The sequence below is a fragment of the Lepidochelys kempii genome, chromosome 21 (assembly GCF_965140265.1).
Source record: "Lepidochelys kempii isolate rLepKem1 chromosome 21, rLepKem1.hap2, whole genome shotgun sequence".
Classification (NCBI taxonomy): Eukaryota; Metazoa; Chordata; order Testudines; family Cheloniidae; genus Lepidochelys; species Lepidochelys kempii.
The window spans coordinates 1,845,654-1,868,804 of NC_133276.1; the positions used below are offsets into that span (position 1 = coordinate 1,845,654).

General features: G+C 46.0%; 1 protein-coding gene across 7 annotated transcripts in view; it reads left to right on the forward strand.

Annotated features, from left to right (window-relative positions):
• Positions 1 to 706: 706 nt before the first annotated feature.
• The window catches only part of SLC16A1 (solute carrier family 16 member 1), a 34,279-nt gene continuing 11,834 nt past the window's right edge, over positions 707 to 23,151 (forward strand). Inside the window, exons 1-3 of one of the 7 annotated variants that reach the window (XM_073320511.1) lie at positions 714 to 812; positions 5,714 to 5,828; positions 9,136 to 9,191. The gene's annotated coding sequence lies outside the window, so the exon portion shown is untranslated. Of the gene's footprint in view, positions 813 to 1,547; positions 2,136 to 5,708; positions 5,829 to 9,135; positions 9,192 to 15,517; positions 15,693 to 17,865; positions 17,889 to 23,151 lie in introns of those variants that run through there. The other 6 variants (XM_073320512.1, XM_073320509.1, XM_073320515.1 and 3 more) reach the window with 6 other exon arrangements.

Consider the following 23,151-nt stretch of genomic DNA (forward strand, 5'->3'; position numbering starts at 1 on the left):
GCCGGCAGCCCTCAGCGCCCCCCCCGCAGCGCCTCGCCCCCCCCCAGGCCGGCAGCCCTCAGCGCCCCCCCCGCAGCGCCTCGCCCCCCCCCAGGCCGGCAGCCCGCAGCGCCTCGCCCCCCCCAGGCCGGCAGCCCGCAGCGCCTCGCCCCCCCCAGGCCGGCAGCCCGCAGCGCCTCGCCCCCCCCAGGCCGGCAGCCCGCAGCGCCCCCCCCGCAGCGCCTCGCCCCCCCACAGGCCGGCAGCCCTCAGCGCCCCCCCCGCAGCGCCTCGCCCCCCCCAGGCCGGCAGCCCTCAGCGCCCCCCCCGCAGCGCCTCGCCCCCCCCCAGGCCGGCAGCCCTCAGCGCCCCCCCCGCAGCGCCTCGCCCCCCCCCAGGCCGGCAGCCCTCAGCGCCCCCCCCCGCAGCGCCTCGCCCGCCCCCCCAGGCCGGCAGCCCTCAGCGCCCCCCCCGCAGCGCCTCGCCCCCCCCAGGCCGGCAGCCCTCAGCGCCCCCCCCCGCAGCGCCTCGCCCCCCCCGGCCGGCAGCCCTCAGCGCCTCGCCCCCCCCAGGCCGGCAGCCCTCAGCGCCCCCCCCGCAGCGCCTCGCCCCCCCCAGGCCGGCAGCCCTCAGCCCTCAGCGCCCCCCCCCGCAGCGCGGCAGACAGCCGCCGCCGGGCCGGGCTGGGCTGGGCTGGCCTCGCCCCGCCCCTCGGGGCTGGCCCCGCCCAGCTGCGCTCCCTGCGCGCGGGCTCCCGGCCGGGACCTTAAAGAGCCGGGGGGCGGGCGCGAGCCGGCTGGGAGCGGAGCGGCCGGCGGGGACCGTGTGCACAGGTAGGGCCGCCGCCCCTCCACGTGGCGGGCTCGGGGGTCGGGACCGGCCTGAGGCCGGGGAGCGGGGGCGTGTGAGAGGGGTTGGAAGGGCTGGAGTGGGGGTCACGGGGAGGGGTTACAAGTACTGGGGTCACTGGTGGGGGGAAGGGATGGGCGGGGATAGGGTTGCAAGTACTGGGGTTGGGGGCAGGATGAGGCGGGGGGGTCACTGGTGGCCGTTGGAGAGAGTAGGGTTGCAAAGACTGGGGTTGGGGTTAGGATGGGATGGGATGGGGGGGTCACTGGTGGGCGGGGATAGGGTGGGGGAGGGGTTGCAAGTACTGGGGTTGGGATGGGGGGGTCACTGGTGGGGGGAAGGGATGGGCGGGGGAGGGGTTGCAAGTACTGGGGTTGGGGGCAGGATGAAGCGGGGGGGTCACTGGTGGCCGTTGGAGGGAGTAGGGTTGCAAAGACTGGGGTTGGGGTTAGGATGGGATGGGATGGGATGGGGGGGTCACTGGTGGGCGGGGATAGGGTGGGGGAGGGGTTGCAAGTACTGGGGTTGGGGGCAGGATGGGAGATATGGGTAGGGGAGCCTGATGTGAGGGTGGGTCACAGGAGACTTACAAAAAGAAAAGGAGTACTTGTGGCACCTTAGAGACTAACCACTGGCGGTGGGGAGGGCTATAGAAGCCTGATATGGGGGAGGGGGGTCACTGGAGTGGGTGCTGTAGGTTTCTGGCTAGGTAAGAGCTCACTGGTGGGGTGTTTGAGCTCATGCCGGCTGATGGATGAGGGCCCCTATCGGGGATGTTTGCTCTCTGTGGCACATGGCCTTTCCTCTCTAGGGCCTCAGTTTTCTCTAGTCCCAGGTCAGGGGGCACTAAGTGGCTAACAGGGCTTGTGGGGAAGGACGTGGGGCCTTTAGCTGCTAAGGCATGTGTTGGAATGGGGTTTGGGAGTTCTGGGAAGTGTATTAATAGGGGACTTTTTGCCTCTAAAGGTATTCCATTACAGCCCCACGCTGGGGGGACTGGCTTTGTTTGGGAGGAATGGGAGAATCAGTCCCCAAGTGGGGATTGTGTGTGGGAAGGCTTTGCTGATGCTTCCCATGCTGTACCTTTGCTACATATGGGCAGAAACAGAGGATTTCTGTTTCAGGGCTATTAATCTGGTGCACTGTACTATCATCAAAATGTTTGTTTTAATGTAGTTGGTTTAATTGGCTGTGGATGACTCTCCTTAACTTTGGCATAGATGTGCTCACTGGGATGAAAAGCATAAAGTACAGTTTCAGCACTTGATACATTACAAAGTTTCCAGGAGGCAAACCTCACTTTTTGGGTACGTTGCTGGTGTTCCCCTAGGAAAGAACTTGTGATTCCAGGCTGCAAAGCAGTGCTAGCTTCAAAATCACCAATATGGCTCTTTTTAGAGTAGGTTTTTGATCGCTGCAAGGGATGTGCTCTGGGTTAGGTCAAATAAAGTTTCTCCATATACTTTTGGAAAGGATTTGTCTAGTGCATCTTCAGTTCTGTAACAGTCTGAGCTTTTGAATTACTGACATTTCCTGACAAACTTTGAAAATGTTCCCTGCTTAGACACTATTCTGCTGAAATCCTATATTCTTTGTTGCTTTCTTCAGTAGTAAGTGTGGTCTAGCAGTTCTGGGTTCTACTCCTGGATCGGCTACTGACTTGCTGTGGGCTGCAGGCAAGTTGCTTAACCTCTGCCTCATTTCCCCCCATTTAGGGAAACTACTTGCCTATATCACAGAGGCACTAAGGCTTAATTTTCATAAAATCCTTTCAAATCCTCTGAAAACTGTTACAGAAGTCAAATGACTTGTCACTTAAAAAATGGGACCCTTGTTCTTTAGGTGCTAGCTTGCTCCCGGAGGCCTGAACTCGTAATTCCATCTAGTAATGATATTATTTTTTTAAAGGGGAAGAGATACAGGAAAAAACGATACAGTGTGGAATCATCTCTCCCTATGATAGAGCAATGGATGTTTCGGCTCTTCATTTGTCTACTGTACCCGACTTGCTAATCCTGTTTCTCTCCTAAATTCATTTTTAAATCTGCTGGATATTTTGGAGGGTCTGCGCACTTACATCCTGAAGCATTTAGAGTGTTGTATTTTTCTTGTCCCTGATTTCTTCCCTTCTTTCTTACTAAGAAAATCTTTGAAACTTTTAAAAATACAAACTTTGCTATCTTAATTTTTTTCTGCTACTCTAACTTAGGACTAAATTTAGGTTGATATAGGTACGATGCTCCAGGGTGTGCAAAATTCACACCCCTGACTCTGTAGCTATGCAGACCTAACCACTGGTGTGGACGCACCTACATCAACAGAAATATGCTTCCACCAACATAGCTACCATTGTTTGGGGAGGTGGAGTTTCTCCTTCTGTTGCTCTAGTCTGCATCTATGCTATGAAGTTGCAGCAGCACGGTGATGGCTCAGTAACTATGCCACTATAGCTTCTGAAACCTATAGCATAGATATGGCCTTATAATTGACACTTGCTAGGAAAGAGCAGAAGCCCTTTTCCATCATGTCTTTCCTTTCTGTGCCAGTCAAACTCAGAATTATGATTTGGCAGCTGAAAGTTTGTTTTGGGGACTGGAAGGGAGAAGCCCTTATTATTATACAAAGATTTGCAACAACAACAAAGGGGGATACCTGGCTGGCTGCTTCCTGTGAGCAGAATGTTGTGTGTGGGTCACCCTGAATGGTAGTTCCTGTTACAGCCTTGGAGTCTATGGTGTAAAGGATTTCAATGCTGAAACTTGCCTCACTCTACTACTGATTAAGCTTGTGGTCCTAGCACAATGAGGCTGGTTAAGTTAATGATTTTTAGTGGTGGATATTGGCACATATCATTGTGGGGTTGTTGCTTGCTTCTCTCTGTACTTCCCCTTTCACTCCTGCTGATGAAACACTGCACCATTCCTGCACCTCAAGGCTTTCACTGTAGCAATAAGGATGGGTGGATAAGTGAGGGGACTGCTTCCTGCAGCTAGCTATGTCACTGGGGACTTGTGAATTTACCTACTAGAGGGCTCTTCCAAATGAAGAGCGTGAATGAAACATTTCTAAGAATTAATTTAGAGGAAGTTAAAGATGCTCTTAAACTTTTGCTATTTTTATCAGGAACACCCTGAAATGCAGAGTGCATCCTGCTTCTTGATTCTTTGCATTTAACCATGTGCTTGTATCTGCTCTATTAATATAATACTGTAATATAAGGCAGTTCCTGTTTGTCTAGATGGCGCAAGACCTTGCTCTGGAAGGGCACTTCAGCTGTTCATGTTCTTGTCAATCTATGAGTTGTTGGGAGCAATGCTTGACACTGTCTCTCATGACTGTGATGCAATCCAGGGAACAGCACTACAGTCATAAGCTAGTAAAATGTGACCTACTTTGCTTAGTGGCTAATGCTGTGTCCCCATCTGTAAGGGGAGTACAGGGACCTAATTCTAGTTAGGAGTGGGTCTGCACAATATATGCAAACTTCATTTGTACTCTTCAGGGGTTGTTCATTCTTGTCCTTCTAGGTCATCTGTACCCAAAATAACTGCCAATAGCCTCTTTGATTCCCTGTACCAAAAGAAGGAAAATATTGCTGGTTTACCTTTTCTGGGGTTGAGATTTATAATTTATACAGGCTTTTTACTGACTAACATAACATATCACAGAGCATCTCTTCTGCTTATGCTTGTCTCTGGTCTGAGAGCTCAACCTCAGAGGTGAAAGTAAGCCGGTATGCCCCGGTACGGCGTACTGGCAAGAGCTGGTGCATTGTACTGAGGCAGCCTGGCTTCCCTGGGGCAATTTAAAGGGCCTCCAGAGCCCTGCTGCTGGAGCCCTGGGGTAGAGGCTGCAGGCCTCCAGCAGTTATTTAAAGGGCCTGGGGCTCCCACTTCCCCAGGACTCTGGCAGCTAATTAAAGGACCGTGGCAGTAGAAGCAGGGGAGCCCTGGGCCCTTTAAATAGCCCCTGGAACCCTGGGCGGCTGCTGCTGCTACCCCAGTGGGGAAGGAGGGAGGGGGCTGGCTCTGGCTCTGACCCCCCTCAGCCCCGCCCCTTCTGTCCTAGGCCCCACCCCTTCCAGGGGCCAAAGCTGGACCCAGTGTACCAGAACCGTAAGTCGGTTGACTTACTTTCACCCCTGTTCAACCCCTCCAAATAAAACTCCCACTGACAAGCCTGGTAAGTTTAGGTTTCAAGTGTGAGGCCTTTTAGGTGAGTTGCATCTTAATATCTTGTATATGGACGGAATGGAGCCCTTTTAGTCCACTTGCTGTTACTCCCACAAAAAAAATCACTGGTGATTGCACTCTGTATCTCATTATGTACTGAAATGACCTGTGGAGTAGAGTAGAACTTTATTACTGTACAGACATAGCATTTAACTGGTTCTTTGCACTCTCATGTGCTCCTGGTGCTAAAATGTATGGCCTGATTTATTCATTTTTTTTAAATAGCTGCAGAGCTTCAGGATTTTGCTGAATGGCAGGTGCTCAGTAGTTCTGAAATCAGACCATTGTAGCCCAAATAAACAGTTTGAACCAGATCAGTACTCCCTAAGCAGATCTCAGCGTTTAGTGTTTGTTTTTAACACCGCAGGATGTCTGATGTGCATGTGCTATTGCTTAGGCTGTTTGGTAAGAAACGGCTGCTGCTCTGAAACCTGGTAAGAAATCTTTTATCTTAAGAAAATGTAGGCCTTCATTTTCTAAGTAGCTAGCCTAATTTCTACATACAGTAAAAGAAAATGGCTTAAAGCAGGGCTAGTCAATAGGCAGACTGCAGGCCAAATCTGGACCGCCAGATGCTTTTGAATGGACCCTGAAATCATTTTATTTACTTATTATTATCACTGTTGTTTGTTTGTTTTTTCTCTGGAGTCTAGACCTTGACTATACTTTGACCAAAAAATTTGGATCTTGACAGAAAATAATTGACTGCCCCAGCTTAAAAGTGACTTAACGCAAGTTTTAAAACTTCCGACTTCTGTTGGTTACACGGTAAGAATTAGTCCGCTTTCTTTTTGTACACTTTTAACTTGGTAACATAAAGTATTAGTGCTTCAGAGTGATCTGTTTTTTATGACTGACAAATTGCAAGTGTTAGCTAAATGGGCAAGACTGAATTGTAAAGATCAAGCCAGAGTCAACTGAATTGTCATATAAAAATATTGAGCTTCACCATTCTGACCTAATTGCACTTGGGTTTTTTCTTTTAATGTCCTTGCGCCATTTTATAGCCTTGATACTGAAATTGCTAAAAGGTAATAGAAGCTTGTATGGGAGGAGAATACAAAGAGTGGAGTCCTATCTGTTTTCTTGTTGACTAGTGTATGAATTGGCTGGCTTATTTCCAGTAGACCTACAATAACTCAAAGAACTCCTAAGCCATATAAGGTCTACATTTTTAACAATCAGAGTAATTAACCAGCGGAGCAGCTTACCAATGGATTTGCTGGTTTCTCCATCACTTGCAGTCTTTAAAACAAGATTTGCTGTGTCTCTGACAGACATTATTGGACTTGATATAAGGATTATTGGGTGGAATTCTGTGGCTTGTGTTATGCTCCTCTGGTCTCACCTCCTGCACAGTGATTCTGTTCTGGCCTTAATGTGCTGTAGATGGCAAACAGTTCATAAATTTGGAATAATAATCTAGGAGCCAAGTTTCAGAGGTGTAACTCTATGTAAACTGTACAAGTTCACTGTAGCTGTCCCATTTCGCATTTCATCTTTGTCTCCTATGACCCACTTGCCACTGCTGTATTTTTATTTGTATTGCAGTAGTGCTTACATGTTGCAGTCATGGACCAGGACCCCATTGTCCTAGGCACTGTACAAACACAACAAGGGCTGTCCCTGTCCTAGAGAGTTTACAATCTCAGTACAAGACAAGAGATAGCAGGTGGATACGGACAGACAGACGGAAGCCCAAGGAACTGCTAGTTCTCATTGCTGTATTAAATGAGTGTAGAGATGGTGTTTATGCAGCTTGTCCTTTCCTGGAGGCAGCAAATCTGTTGGATGACCCCATTCAAGTGTGGAGCTGTTCCATTGAGGTCCAGTTGCTGTTCAGATGTTTCTACCATTCTTCCATGCCTTCTCAGATTTGGTGTGACCATCTCCTGATGCCAGTTCTAGCTGATAACCCTGAACACTGATCAAGCTACTTCATAGAAAATCATGATGAAAATAGCTGTTTTTTTTATGAAAAGATGTCTGAAATCTGAATGTAAAACAAGAATTTTACTTTCATTGCTGCCTCTATGTACCTGAACATGTCTTATATAAGTGTAAGAGTCCCCTGCTCATGCTAAATTACACCTTTTATAAACCAATGAATAAGGCAGTTCAATGCAGGTTGTCTGTATTCTTGGGTGCTTTTGTACCTTGTTGTTGGAAGACATGGTATGTGAGGCTACCCTACTGTCTGGGCATAGTATGAAGTGGGAAGATGAATGGAAAATGTGCCAGTTTTGGTTCTGAACGCATGGTACTTGTGATGGAGTGTCTGTAATTTAGATCTCTGACAGCATAAAAGAGGAGAACTCTATTTTGCTCTGTTATTTGCAAGGATGGGGGTGGGTGGAGGGTGTTGTCTCATGCTTGAAATCTACATAACTACATAACTAGATACTGACTTAAAAATTAAATCTACAGACCAATTGCATTGGGCAACTGCATTATATGCTCCCCTATGCTGCCCTGGACATGATCTCAACCTGTCCTGGTCCCTTAGGTACTGGACTAAGAGCATCAAACTTCTCAAAAGCTGCACGTAAGCTAAGGAGAGATTCCACTGCAAGTTAAATCTAATTAAACATTGTGGCACTGGTTTTATTGTTGCACTTGCAGCTTTTATGACTTTTTTCTCCTCCTCCCCTCATGAAACCAGCTTATATGAAGTAGTTTTACAAGGAAATGTGGGTCTCTTCCCACCATTGTTAGTATGACTCATTTATGAGAGATCATTTAGAAGCTGGCAGAGTACAACTATGTAAAATTCAAAGATGTTGTGTGCAGGGTTATATTTAACACTTGGAGCCACTTCTGATCAAACATTGTCACATAAATGACTTTAAAACACTCCCTGATAGTCTAAAGCCTCATCTGTGCTACTATGTTGGGTGAACGGTAAGTCAGCTGGGGTCAACCTATTTGTGCACACGTCCGCACTAAAATTTGTCTCCCGTTGACGTAAGAAACGCAGTAAGACCATCTCCCTCCATGGCACGGAGCCACCCACTGAGCTCGAAATGGTGAGCATTGATACTAACAATTTTCTAGTAGCTGCCCCATAATGCCCATTCTGTTACAGTGAGCACACTGGTCACTATTGTGAATTCCACTTCCTGGGGTCACAGAGTCTGGAAGCCACCTCCATCCCCTTAAAATAGCCTGTGTATTTTTGAAATGCCTTTTCCTGGGTGCCCAGCTCGGCAAGAACAGCTATGGACCAGCCATAGAAATGTGGATGTCTGACCAGCCCTAGTGCAGTGTGAAAGTGAAGAAACTGCATTAGGCATACTATGAGGCCAGGAGCAAAACAATCTGCTTTTGATTATTTCTGCCTTGCAGAGATCTGGCTCTATGCTTGTTAAATACAGTAATTAAATTGAGGGCCTCATATAGTTACTTTAGCAAGCTCTGCAGTGTGGACTGGGGCCTCTATTTCCCCTAGTAGTGATTTTTTTTTTTTTTAGTGGGGGTGGGTGGGTGGGTGTGTGTATGTGTTTTAAATCCTGAAGATATTTAATACCTTTTTGTTGTGTGATTTGATTCCTGTTACTGGCTTGGACAGACTTTAAAGATCGCTTAATAAGAAACTTTTATCTCTGTGCAGTTTAACAGGGTCTGATGTGAAGTCTCTGCTATTAGCCCCTCACTTTTTTCTGTGCTACTTCACCTGCAATGTCCTCTACAACCACTAAACTTTCTATTTGCTGAGCCTGGGGAATCTGAGTAATCCACTCTAGTCCCCACCTAGTTAGAAGGCAAATTGGCTGTAGGTGAATTCAGGAAAATGCTTGTTAACAGGAAGTATTTTGGCCAAGAAAGTGTTTCCTCTCCGAATCTTCTGGTGCTCTTAAAATTCTGCTGTAAACCTGCTCTCAGCACTCCTTGTCTGACTCCTCACCTGTCTGGAACGAGGGATTGGCAGTTGTGGTTCATAGTGTTGGTTGTATTTGCTGGGTCACCAAACACTTGACACACAAAGGGTGCTCTTTGGCCATGTCATAGAATCATAGAGATCACAAGGGTAATCCAGTCTAATCCACTCCCCTTTTTTCCCCCTTCTCCCTACTAGGAGGAGCTGAGTCCATCTCCCTGGTCTATGAGAATCTTCTGAATCCGCATCACAAGGTCTGTGAGCCAAGGAGTGTCTCCACAGGCAGCAGATGCTCAAATATAAAAAAGCCTCATTTTTTTTTTTGTGATACCATCCACTCCCCTGTTCCGTTTCTGAGTCGCTCCATTTGCCTCTTACAGTCCCATCACAGACGGGACACAATAATGCATGCAATCCAACTCTCTGACCACATGGAGTCTCAGCCCCAGCAATTCACTCTCCCCTCACTAGGGACTGGGGTAGAGTCCACTTCCACGTTTGACTCATGAGTTCTAGCATGTTTCCCTAGGACGTCCTTCAGAATTTTATTCCAAGCTTAAACAACATCCTGCCCTCAACTGTGATTGGAGAGATTTTGCTATAGCCAACACCCATCGGCTATTTTAGTAAGGGATGGTATAAAGTAGGCAACAGATCAGAAAAGGAATCTGTGCCAATCTAACAGCTGGCCCTGCATAAGGATGTGAGGGTGAGTGGGCAGCTCCAGTACTTCTGATGTATATAGTTTCGCTCTGATAATAGTATCACAGCTTCTGGAGGCTGCCTTTTTGGACTACAGATAAGAACATCTGCTATCTAGTCTGTTTTATGAGTATTGGGTGTTGCCTTTGGGCATTTATCAGTCTGTCACCCTGTGGTTTGCGGATTGGAGTGCATCTCAAGAGATGCTGGCCATTCTTAATATAACAGTAGGCCTGGCTGGGGGTGAGTTGGGGGTGTCATGGTACTACCATTTACTTGTGGGACAAACTAAACTGTTGATAGCATGAAACAATGAGTGTTGTCTGCAGCTCTTTCTGTGGGTTGATGTCCTTAAGTTCCCTGATGCCTGCTGCTGACCTTATCTCACCCCTTGCACAAATACTGTGACCGAGTAGGTCCTCAATTGCCCATTGTGTAGTGCAGAGCCCTTGTGAGTCATATATCCCATGTGCAGCTGGGTTAAACCCCCAGCTAGGGGTATGGAGTGGACTTTTGTCCCCCAACCTAATTCTCTAAATCCGCTTAAAGCCAGCAGAATTGCTGTTTCATTAGCTTGCAGTGAGCCCTAATTCAGCTCCTTCCTGCCCAGGCAAGGACTGTTGACTTTGAAGCAATAAAAACCACTTCCAACTGGAGGAAAGGCCTGTGAGTTGCTCAGGAGCATGCACTCTTGTTGCAAACCAGTAAGGAAATATGCTGTCATAGGGTTCTTCCAGACTAAGCTTATGGCTGGGGGCAGAATTCCCACCTGAATTTACACTGTGTAACACTACCCCTTGCTCTGTGACGTGTACTGCCTGGATGATAGGAAGCGATGTAAACTGATCTAGTGATGCAGAGGTGGTGTGGGGTCAAGTGCTTTGCATTCCGCTAGAATTGGGGTGGTGTTGTATAATGGGTACATTGATTAGAAGATTCAGTGTTTAACAAGTATTTTCCACGGTTTGCATCCGATGAAGTGAGCTGTAGCTCAGGAAAGCTCATGCTCTAATAAATTGGTTAGTCTCTAAGGTGCCACAAGTCCTCCTGTTCTTTTTAGTATTTAACAAGTTACCACAGAGTACCACTTCCTGTAGCTCACTTATTTCTTGCCTGATCTCAGATGTCACTGTTTTGTAACTGCTAATAGCAACCATTACACAATCAGACTTCCCTGAGCAGAGTCCAGATAGTAACTCATCATATTTCACAGCCGTTAGACTTGGCTTTGGTTCTTTAGTGTTTAGCAGGCCTCTGTTTCCATCCTCATAGGAGATTCGCTAGCCCTGGGAATGAGTTTGGGTTGCTTTGCGAGCTCTTTATAACAGAGGAATGCATCTGATTGGGTTCTAGCATGTGGTCTGTAAATTAAGGTGGGATAGAGCATTCTGATACTTGTAGTCTCTCTAGGCTACAAGATGAGGGTGGTTGTAACTGGTTCATTTTATTCAATATGGGGGATGTGCTATGGGTGCAGTTTTTTTTGTGGGGGAAAGGGAGGGCTTGGGGGAGCTGGCATGGTAGAGACTAGTTGTTTATGATACAGGGAGGGAAACTATCAGATGGGACAGATTCAACCTCTCCTGCCCTCTCGCCGGGGGAGGGCAGCAGAGTGTGTGTGGTGGGAAGGGAGCCTGGGCTGGATCTGGCGGAGGCTGTGTGCACTTGGCTCAATTTGTCATTCTACGAGAGAAACTAAATTGTGATTGAAAATAAAGGGTAAGGTTTTCAGAAGTGCCTAAGTTTCTAATTTGGACATGTTAGAGATGCCTGCTGGCTCCTTTGGAAGAATGAGAGTGCTTTTAAAATGCTGCCCGTGGAGCATGCAGATGGCAGTGAGCAGCAGGAAAGAAGCAGAAGATTAAACCAGTTGCATTTTCCATGTGCCTCTCTTCCAAAAGACTGGCTCTTCCTGTCCAGCTCCTGGTGCTGTTCTTAGGAGCAATTAATGCTACACTTTGCTGCTTAGTACACTCTGAATGGAAAGCAGAGCAAGGCTTGCTGAGATGGCTACGCCTCTGCTAATGCCCAGATCTACTGAAAACACCTGTCTCTGAAGCTCCAGATGCCATGTGGCTATTGGACAGATTAAGTTAAACTGGAGGCAGCTGGATTGGCTTCTGCAGCAGCAGGAAGAAGCAAAATATTTCCCAAATGCATGAGGATGTAATCAGTGGGAAGACAGATAAACATAAATAAAGCCTGATAAGAGCATCTTACTCGGGAATTTATTTTTAGAACGCTGACCATGGCTTCGGTAATGGGTCAGTGGCATGCCAAATCTTACGGCCCAGGGAAAAACACAATGTTTGGCTTTAGTAGGAATAGTAGGTAATCCTTGTTCCAGGGGCTGTGGGTTTTTTCTTGTTTCCTCTGAAGTGTAGACACTGAGAATTGGGTTCTGCTTTGCAGTTAGTGCTACAAGGGGAGACTTTCTAAAACAGCAACAGGAATAATTCCTGACTGCCAGCACCTTCTGACACCTTGGGCCAGTCACTTCACCTGTCTATCCCTTCCCCGTCTTGAGCTAGCTTGTGGGTTTAGATTATAACCACTGTGGGGCAGGGACTGTTTCTTGCTGTGTGTTTAGACAGCACCCAGCATACTGGGGCCTTCCTGTTGGCTGGGACCTTCTGTTGCTACTGTATTACAAAACAATAGGTAAAAAGTAAAACACTTGTGTCCAAACGCTGTAAAGCATGTAAAATTCATGTGAATCTCCACCAGGGAATTCTGGGGAGGGAAATTCCCATTGATGAGAGCTTTAGTGGAGAAAAAGGCCTAGCAGCTTCTAGCAACGTGCTACTGTGTTACTTAAACCTTGCTCCAAGCAGTCTTGGCCTCTGTTTCTGAAATAGCGTTGAATGTGGTTTGTCTGAATTTGAAGCAGATTGGTGCTCAGAACCTGTTCAACTGCATACCTATTGTCAGTGACGGGTCACGGGCTAGTCAGACAGCTCAGAGCAGGGTAGGGTGGCATGGTAGTAAAAATCCTTGTCTTGTCTACACTAGAGCTTGTGATGAACTCTGGGAACAAAGTTTTGGGTCCTGCCCACTTGAGGCTTTGTCTTGTTTGCAAGTCAGAAGGGTGGAAGTCTCTCTTTTCAGCCTTCATGGATGAATTCTGATAATTGCTCAAGGTAACATCCTCCACAGCAGAGGCGGGCAAACTACAGCCCGCGGGACTGTCCTGCCTGGCCCTTGAGCTCCTGGCCTTGGAGGCTAGCCCCTGGCCCCTCCCCTTCTGTCCCCCCTCCTGGGGAGCCTCAGCTCGCTGCGCTGCCAGCGCTCTGGGCGGCGGGGCTGTGAGTCCTGCCGGACAGTGCGGCAGCATGGCTGGCTCCGCCAGGTGGCACAGCTGCCAGTCCTGCTGCTGAGCGGCAAGGTAAGAGGGCAGCGAGTGGGGAGGTTGGTTAAGGGGCAGTGGGTACCGGGGGGAAGTCAGAAGACAGGGGGCGGAGGTTCTGGGGGTGGGGGTGCTGTCAGGGGACAAGGAATGGGGTGGGGTGGATAGACGTGGGAGTCCTGGGGGGGCCTGTCAGGAGGTAGGGGTGTAGAGGGTCCCGGGAGGGGGCAGTCAGGGGACAAAGAGTGGGGGGTTGGATGGGTCAGGAGTTCTGAGGGGGGAAGTCAAGGGGCAGGAAGCGGGAAGGAGCAAATAGGGGTCGGGGGGCCAGGCTGTTTGGGGAGGCACAGCCTACCCAGCCCTCCATACGGTTTCAGAACCCCAATGTGGCCCTCAGGCAAAAAGTTTGCCCACCCCTGCTCCACAGTGATGGCTTCTAACAATTCAGCAGATGTGGAAGATGAGATGCATGCTTGCAGGATTATAATCTTATACAGAAAACTAACAACAACAAACACCCACCCTGAGCACTCCCTCCTGGTCCTAGCTGTGCAAAGGCTACTGCTGTGACCTTCATAAAGGGGCATTGTAAGGAGATTTTGCGAAGGGCTTGCTGCAGAAATATTTCATTGCATTTTGCTGTGGTCTCTAAATGAGAGCTTCTGTTTTTGGCTGTGGAATTCTGCCAAGCTGGGCTTTTCAGTATACAGTAATTTACTGCGTGGTAGAAATACACATCCTGGATATTCTGCTTTTATACCTCTAAATAAAACAAAAGGGGTGACTATAGCAGTCCGAAGGACCTGGTGCTAGCTACATGAGGGGACTAGATTCTGGCTTGCTTCCAGAGTCTGCAGCCCTGCATGCCAAAAAGGAATTCAGTCTAGCTCTTATACCACATTTGCTACAGGGGAAGGTGGCGTGCAGGGAGAAAAGGTTGCCTGAGGCGATTCATTCTTGGGATTTATAAAGAGTTTACAACATAGAAGATGCAACCCTTGCAGTCGTTACTTGGTCTCACCAGCCTTAATTACTTCAAATGTGGCTACTTTAATGCCTAAATAGGGCAAACTGTAGCTGACTGCTTGGCAGCTGTGAATTTGAGTTCTAAACACGTCTGACACGTAGCAGCTATTCCAAAACAGAATTGGAAGTGTCATGACTATTACTTGGGTTTTGGGGAAATGTTTCATGTTGAACTGACTCCTATTTCTGGGTGTGGTTCTTTTCCTTCGGCTGAAATTTCTTCCATATGAGGGTAGGAAAGAAATAGGAAAGATAAAACCTGAAACACAGTTGAGAGAAGCCTTTAAAACTGGTCTCCTCAGTGGCTGGAGGGAAAATGTAGCATGCAGAATTGGTAATGCAAATCAGCCCTAATGGTCTCGTCTGGCACTATTCTCTACGAATTTTGCTTTGTGATTTCAGATCTAGTGAAACTCCTACTTCAATCTAGTGTTAGCAGTGACTTGCAGTTTGTAATTCTCTCTTTGCTTAGATTTAAATTGGGAGGGGGGAGAAATAGCCTACTGAGATTTCTGTTGCTTATCAAATGATGCAATCTTAGTCTGTGCTGGGAAGGGGGAGAGGGTTGCTGGGAAAGGGCAAACGAATCCAAGTCTGAGTAAGATCAGTCAACTTAGTTTTCCCGGAGTGGGTGAAAGATTGATCTCTTCGTAGCCTCGTCCTCAAATGTTGCACTGGACTAGTCCAGAATCTTGGTATAACAGCAGCTGAAAGGGGAAGTTCATTGATCCTTATGAACGCTCAATATGACTCTAAAAGTAGGAGATAGTTGGAAACTAGTGCATGCAATCTCCTCTGGAAAGTGACGTTAACTTCTTAAATCATACATTTGTTTAGATGCTATTGAAAGAGTTAAATTGTACAGAAAAAGCTAACAATCCTTATGGTAGACTATCTGCTTTTGGTATTGAGAGTGAAAATGGCCTAAGATGTGGTTTCTAGACATGTGTGTCTTACCCTGCACAGGGCCTTCTCCTACCCTCTCTGATCTCCACTCTGGTTGTAAGCATGTCTTGTCAGCCACGTGAGTATTTAGTCTGAATAGCACTTGTCAGTTGCTAGCCAGTGTGTAGCATCTCATTTTGCTGGAGAAGTGGGCCATGAATCTGTAAATCCTGAGCTCTTTCTCAAATGCCTGTGTGCTTTAATCTGCATTAAAGCTCCAATTTATGTGACTTTCTCTCTGTATTGAGTGAGCTCAGTGGAAGCTGCAGTCACCTGACATAATGAGAAGAAACGCTCCTTTTGGGCTTGGGAGCATAGTTAAACTAATGGGGTTTATTTAGGGGGAATACGTTGTAAATGATTCTTTTGTCAGAGCTACAGTGTGACTTGGTTCTGCTCGTGATGGTCATGTGTTGGCCAAAAAGCTGTCTAAATATGTTTCTAGCAAAAAAGAAATGAGTGGTGGCGGTGTCAAACAGAGACTAAACGAGTTTTAAAGGTTTAATTAAAACAGTCTCCAATGCTTTGTTTCCTCTTGCTGCTGCTGTATGCTGGTTCAAGGCACAAATGCCTGAACATGAACTAGTATTTGGAGGTGAGGTTGTCAGAAGCCACCTGTTTTGATCCAGATTACACTTCCATGAGATCACCATTCATGGTACTTGGCGTGATCAGCAGAAGGTTTCTTGATCTTCAGGAGTCCTGGCTAGTGTTCCCGAGGTACTTCTCAGCTGGGGTGAGTAGACCCAAGGTCCCTTGTAATCTGCAGGTGGATGGAATGAAATTCTGCAGCAGGGTTTCTCATGCTTCAGGCTGCCAATTCTGCATCAGCTTCATTTAGATTAAATAAAAGTTTTTTAATTGATCGTGTATGAAAATGAACAATATCTTCTGTATAGTGGTCTCTTCTATCTTTAGGTGAAATTTAGTCTATATTGCATTGTCCCTGCACTTTCAGTTCTTGATATGACTCATATTGATGATGTTGTAGGAGCCGCTGGAGGTTTTGGCCACCGGGGAAAAGGAAGTTGAGACTTTTGGCACTCTGGCGGGTATCAAGGCAGTGTAGGACAGTGGAATAAGCACACTAGCTGGACGCTCATCCTAAATGAGGGCAGGTCTACACTACGAGAGAAAGTCGATCTAACCTACGCAATTTGAGTTATGTTAGTAGTGTAACTCAAGTCAACGTAGTTTAGATCTACTTGCCACAGGGTCCACCCTATGCTATGTCGATGGGATACACTCTCCCGTCAATTCCCCTTACTCTTCTATTGACTCTAGTACTCCACCGTAACAAGGAGAGCAATCTGCGGTCGATTTAGCGGGTCTTCACTAGACCCACTAAATTGAACCCCCTGATGGATTGATGGTTGCAGCCTTGATCTACCCGTAAGTGGAGAAAAGCCCATAGTCATATGTGAATTAATATTCACAGTTACCATTGAATGAATGCATTGCTACAAATAGGGCCATTTGCCCCTCTTGGAGCCATTGTTTCAGGCTGCTCACAGGTTCAGGAAGACAGTGCTATAGAATCATAGAATCATAGAATATCAGGGTTGGAAGGGACCCCTGAAGGTCATCTAGTCCAACCCCCTGCTCGAAGCAGGACCAATTCCCAGTTAAATCATCCCAGCCAGGGCTTTGTCAAGCCTGACCTTAAAAACCTCTAAGGAAGGAGATTCCACCACCTCCCTAGGTAACGCATTCCAGTGTTTCACCACCCTCTTAGTGAAAAAGTTTTTCCTAATATCCAATCTAAACCTCCCCCACTGCAACTTGAGACCATTACTCCTCGTTCTGTCATCTGCTACCATTGAGAACAGTCTAGAGCCATCCTCTTTGGAACCCCCTTTCAGGTAGTTGAAAGCAGCTATCAAATCCCCCCTCATTCTTCTCTTCTGCAGGCTAAACAATCCCAGCTCCCTCAGCCTCTCCTCATAAGTCATGTGTTCTAGACCCCTAATCATTTTTGTTGCCCTTTGCTGGACTCTCTCCAATTTATCCACATCCTTTCCCAAAATGCCATTGGCCTTCTTGGCAACAAGGGCACACTGTTGACTCATATCCAGCTTCTCGTCCACTGTCACCCCTAGGTCCTCTTCCGCAGAACTGCTGCCTAGCCATTCGGTCCCTAGTCTGTAGCAGTGCATTGGATTCTTCCATCCTAAGTGCAGGACCCTGCACTTATCCTTATTGAACCTCATCAGATTCAAGTATTATATTTGCTGAGCTGTAGCTCACGAAAGCTTATGCTCAAATAAATTACATATTTGCTGATGATGTTTTAAAGAAAGTCATACTAGTGAACTGGTGGAAGTCACTTAAGCACTTGGATTCAGAGACTGTTGAAGTGATAATCTCACTTTTAACAGCAGTAGCTTCTTCTGCCAGTGTAGAAAGAATATTTTCTTCCTTTGGACTAATTCATTATAAATTGAGAAATTGTTTGGGACCTGAAAAAGCAGGAAAGCTTGTTTTTCTTTTCCAGATTATGAACAAACAGGAAAATGAAGGTGAAGACAACCAAGTTAGCTGCAGAAGCCAATATTTTAAGTTTCTCATGTTGACCTGGCTGACATAGTTGATTTAATTTTTGTTTTTTGTTTTTTAATATTTAATTTAACTATTTTAGTTAAAAACAATTTTAACAAAAACAAACCTGATTTTAAAAAACTTGAATGTTGAACTAAATTCAAAAATTCATATGCTTGTTTTGTTAAAATATTATATGTTTGCTGTTGAAGAAAAAATCCATAAAACCGAACGTTGTTTTAATTAAATAAAATAATTTAAATGTCTGTGTGGTGATGTTCTCCTCCTAATACAGAATGGCAAGAAAATCCTCCAAATATTAATGATTAACCTGTTGAACTGGAGATAGTTCACCTCCCAATGACTTCATAAATATCTGCTTCAATTACCTTTGGTAAATGAAATAACCAAAAAATCATTCATTTTCTGATATAGCTGAAAAACTAATCTGAAAAGTTTTCAAAATAAATCACTTTAAAAATGTATAGCGTGTACCTTCTAAAAATGAAACCTACATCTATCTCTGAGTTGTGAAGAAAATGTATTAAGATTATAATAACCAACAAGAATGCACTTTTATGTAGAAATCCATTATTAAATCCAGTCTTCCTGACTAGTGATTTAAATCATGATTTAAATCAATTTGATTTAAATCAAATCCACCCTGGTAGAACCTACTCAAGTGAAGGGGTGGAAGCCCTGGTATATAGGCATTTAAAACATGTACAAGATAAACTCTAGAGAATATATTGCAGGTATCAATTTTGTATTGGCTGGGACACATACAAAATGGATAAAATGACTGCAGTCATTTTATCTTCCCTAAATTGGCTATGTCTGTTTACATCCAGTCAACCTTGAAAAATCGCTAACTACCGACGAGAAATTCTTTCCATCTTTTCATTTAACATCTAGATTGTGGAGCACAATTGCTCAGCAAGGGGTAGATGCTGTGCCAAATTCTGCAGCAGCAGAATACCTGGAACCCTCTCCTCACGAAGTTAATACAAGATGCAGTTTGCCAGAGTAGGATTAATCTCCATATGCTATCCTGCCAGGCCATGCTTATGGGGTCCTGGAAGAGCTTCCCAGCCCTGAGATGCCTTCTTTACAGAGCGTTCTGTTATCACTGATATAGTTGTTCTGCGTTTTGGGTTTGCAACAACTCAGGTGCAGTAACTGTGCTGAGACTCATGGGCCAACTGACAATTACCTGATTTTTAAGGAAGCTTCTGTTTCCTGCTTAAAGCTGCACATGCTTCTGCATTTCCTCCATGGTGACTTTCAAGAGCCTGTCTTGCTGTGGGGTGGGGAGATAAGTGCTCACAAGATTACACTGTAAATCCTTAGCAGGTCCCATGTGCATGTAGGAATGCCTGCTATGTTGTATGTAGCAAAGCTGTTGTTTGAAGGGGCAGGCTGGTTAGTTTGTGGTTCCTGTCTGGGGTGCTCTAATTGTCTTGCTCTGTACCCTGGGTCTGAAGGTATTGGGTGCTGTTTTGAAATGTCAGTATAACTGCAGCTAAGCATGTCAGTAGCACTTGCGAATGTATAAACAAACAGCATTTGTCCTTGGCTCATCTGCTCCTTTCAAGTTCTTCCATCCTCTCCCTGCATTGTTGCAGTCAGCACAAATGTTCAGCACTCGCTCTTGTGCATGATCTTTGTTTCAACTGCTGCTTGTGGTGAGAGGCATTCAGTCAAAACAAGGCCTTTTCATAATATGAAATAGCTATGTCCATCCTACAGCATGGAGCTCTACCTTCCGCATGACATCCTCCCTGCAATCTGTTTGTGAGCAGCTCTTCCTCCTTTAGCAATGCTTACCATGACAAAAGACCAAGGGAGAACTTTAGGGATCTTCAGTCTGTTTTGAGATACAGAAATGTGTCTAAATGCTATTTTCCTTTGACTTTCTTGGGCTCATAATGGAAACTATCTTACAACTACACATTGTAGTGTTATGGCTGCACAATGAAGTCCCAAGTCAGTTCAGTTTGAGATAACAATCAAGGTTGCATCCGATGAAGTGAGCTGTAGCTCACAAAAGCTTATGCTCAAATAAATTGGTTAGTCTCTAAGGTGCCACAAGTCCTCCTTTTCTTGTTGGTATGAGTGTAATTTTACTCAGTGTGGCCAGCCATAAGCATTGAAAAACTATGACCCTTGCCCTAAAATAACATGAGACTAAAAAAAATACATTCTAGCCTCTGTATTTGTCTGCTGTTTCTGAGCCTTTGGCATAAATTTGCTTTATGCATTCAAGCTTTTCTCTGCAACCAGGCTGGCTAGAAATGTACTACTTTAAAAATGAAAGTTGATATACTTTGTAACTACATGATTCCAGGAGCTGGGCTTTACCGAAACCAACGAATAGCATGAGATTTGTGATGAAAATCCTGAGCATAGACAGCAGCGCTGCTTTCCACCCCAGGGCCCAACAGAGGGGGTGATGGAGTAGCAGAATTGTATTTAAGGAGTGGGCCAGAGAGGAGAAATTGGGAAGGATGAACCAAATGCCTAGAAACTGCCAAAGACTAACTGGAAAATCTTGCAGGAAACCTTTGGTGGTTTCAGCCTGTGAAATTAGACTTTAAAGCACCCTGAATTATATGTAATGGGATGGCCTGATAGTGAAGTTGCAACATGAGCTGCATCAAAGCAGACAAGAATTCAAGCCCTATGAATTCTGTGGCAAGCATGTAGGCACCTATTGAAACTTTCCATTGTTATCAGTCATTGCTAAGTTTAGCTGCATTTAGTGACCTTCAGAGATTGCTTCACGCACACGCACAAGCAGAATAGAAGCATTGACATGGTACCTAGCTCAAGGAGAGACGTCTGTTTCTTCTCTGAGAGGCACATTTTAGTCATTTGATATTATTTCTCCTGTCTCTTCCCACTTCCACCTGCCATCCCCCCTTTTGATGGTATTAATCTGACTCTTTGGATATAAGGGGAGAGTCCAGCACTAACTTCTAAAGCAATTTCCTTTTAGTAAGGGCACTAGGGGTGGTTGTTTGGCTGTACTTTGTGGTGGTATTTTGTTATGAAATATACACAAGAGACCAAATAATCAATGTCAGTCAGGTTTATTAATATGGTACAGGAAGAAGGTTCTGTATGATACCCAATTTCCAAAGAGCAGTCCTGTGCCGTGATATTCCCCTTATGCAGAAGGTGTGCTCTCCAAAGTTACATCTCTAAATCCATCCCTGTACACCCTACTTGTTTACCAGTAAAAGGTACTGCATATGTCATTTGAAACTGGATTTAATTAATCAACTATCTATCTTGTTTGTTTCTGGTATCATGGTGTACCCCTTTATCTTTTGTTCTGAACCCATGCATTCCAGGTCATGATGCTCCCTTATTTTTGTTCTGAGCACATAGATTCCTGGTACTAAGGGGCATGAAGGCACCTCTTAGATTTGCATGGGTGACTCCTTTCCTGTTGCTATGAAGATATCTGTCCTGATACTGACAGTTTTCCTATCTACTCAAGCCAAGACTTACTTTCATAGAATCATAGAATCATAGAATATCAGGGTTGGAAGGGACCCCAGAAGGTCATCTAGTCCAACCCCCTGCTCAAAGCAGGACCAATTCCCAGTTAAATCATCCCAGCCAGGGCTTTGTCAAGCCTGACCTTAAAAACCTCTAAGGAAGGAGATTCTACCACCTCCCTAGGTAACGCATTCCAGTGTTTCACCACCCTCTTAGTGAAAAAGTTTTTCCTAATATCCAATCTAAACCTCCCCCACTGCAACTTGAGACCATTACTCCTCGTTCTGTCATCTGCTACCATTGAGAACAGTCTAGAGCCATCCTCTTTGGAACCCCCTTTCAGGTAGTTGAAAGCAGCTATCAAATCCCCCCTCATTCTTCTCTTCTGCAGGCTAAACAATCCCAGCTCCCTCAGCCTCTCCTCATAACTCATGTGTTCCAGTCCCCTAATCATTTTTGTTGCCCTTCGCTGGACTCTCTCCAATTTATCCACATCCTTCTTGAAGTGTGGGGCCCAAAACTGGACACAGTACTCCAGATGAGGCCTCACCAATGTCGAATAGAGGGGAACGATCACGTCCCTCGATCTGCTCGCTATGCCCCTACTTATACATCCCAAAATGCCATTGGCCTTCTTGGCAACAAGGGCACACTGCTGACTCATATCCAGCTTCTCGTCCACTGTCACCCCTAGGTCCTTTTCTGCAGAACTGCTGCCTAGCCATTCGGTCCCTAGTCTGTAGCTGTGCATTGGGTTCTTCCGTCCTAAGTGCAGGACCCTGCACTTATCCTTATTGAACCTCATCAGATTCCTTTTGGCCCAATCTTCCAATTGGTCTAGGTCCTTCTGTATCCTATCCCTCCCCTCCAGCGTATCTACCACTCCTCCCAGTTTAGTATCATCCGCAAATTTGCTGAGAGTGCAATCCACACCATCCTCCAGATCATTTATGAAGATATTGAACAAAACCGGCCCCAGGACCGACCCTTGGGGCACTCCACTTGATACCGGCTGCCAACTAGACATGGAGCCATTGATCACTACCCGTTGAGCCCGACAATTTAGCCAGCTTTCTACCCACCTTATAGTGCATTCATCCAGCCCATACTTCCTTAACTTGCTGACAAGAATACTATGGGAGACCGTGTCAAAAGCTTTGCTAAAGTCAAGAAACAATACATCCACTGCTTTCCCTTCATCCACAGAACCAGTAATCTCATCATAAAAGGCGATTAGATTAGTCAGGCATGACCTTCCCTTGGTGAATCCATGCTGGCTGTTCCTGATCACTTTCCTCTCATGCAAGTGCTTCAGGATTGATTCTTTGAGGACCTGCTCCATGATTTTTCCAGGGACTGAGGTGAGGCTGACTGGCCTGTAGTTCCCAGGATCTTCCTTCTTCCCTTTTTTAAAGATTGGCACTACATTAGCCTTTTTCCAGTCATCCGGGACTTCCCCGGTTCGCCACGAGTTTTCAAAGATAATGGCCAGTGGCTCTGCAATCACAGCCGCCAATTCCTTCAGCACTCTCGGATGCAACTCGTCCGGCCCCATGGACTTGTGCACGTCCAGCTTTTCTAAATAGTCCCTAATCGCCTCTATCTCCACAGAGGGCTGGCCATCTTTAGCTAATGCAAAGTGTTATGGGATACTTAGCATAAGTGTACTGGATTATAACAAAGGTACAGGGCAATCTGGGCTATATAACTGCTACATTAATACTTCAAATGCTTAGACTGTGTATTGCAAGTGGTATTATCAGCGTAATATATGGATGCTAGCCAGCATATATTAACTTCCTATAGAAAATGAAACCAGCTTCCCAAATTATTTCACACTCCAGTCACTTTTTAATTTGCCCTGTCCACTGCTCTAACACTGTCCTTCTCTGTGGTAAGATCGGTACCTCCCAAGGCTAGTCTGCATTTCCTGTGCTGCCCTACTTTTGCAGGAATATATCTTGTCTTCCCCCTCACTGTGATAGATAGTGAACTGATAATGGCTCTGTGAATGTTAAAGCTTAGAAGAGGAAGTGGATACTAGCCAGGTTGGAGGCTCAAAATAGTTAATTTGAAAAAATCCACATAACAGTATTTTAAAAAATAAATGACAGTGCATGATTGTGTTTGTACAGTACGTTCCTTGTAAA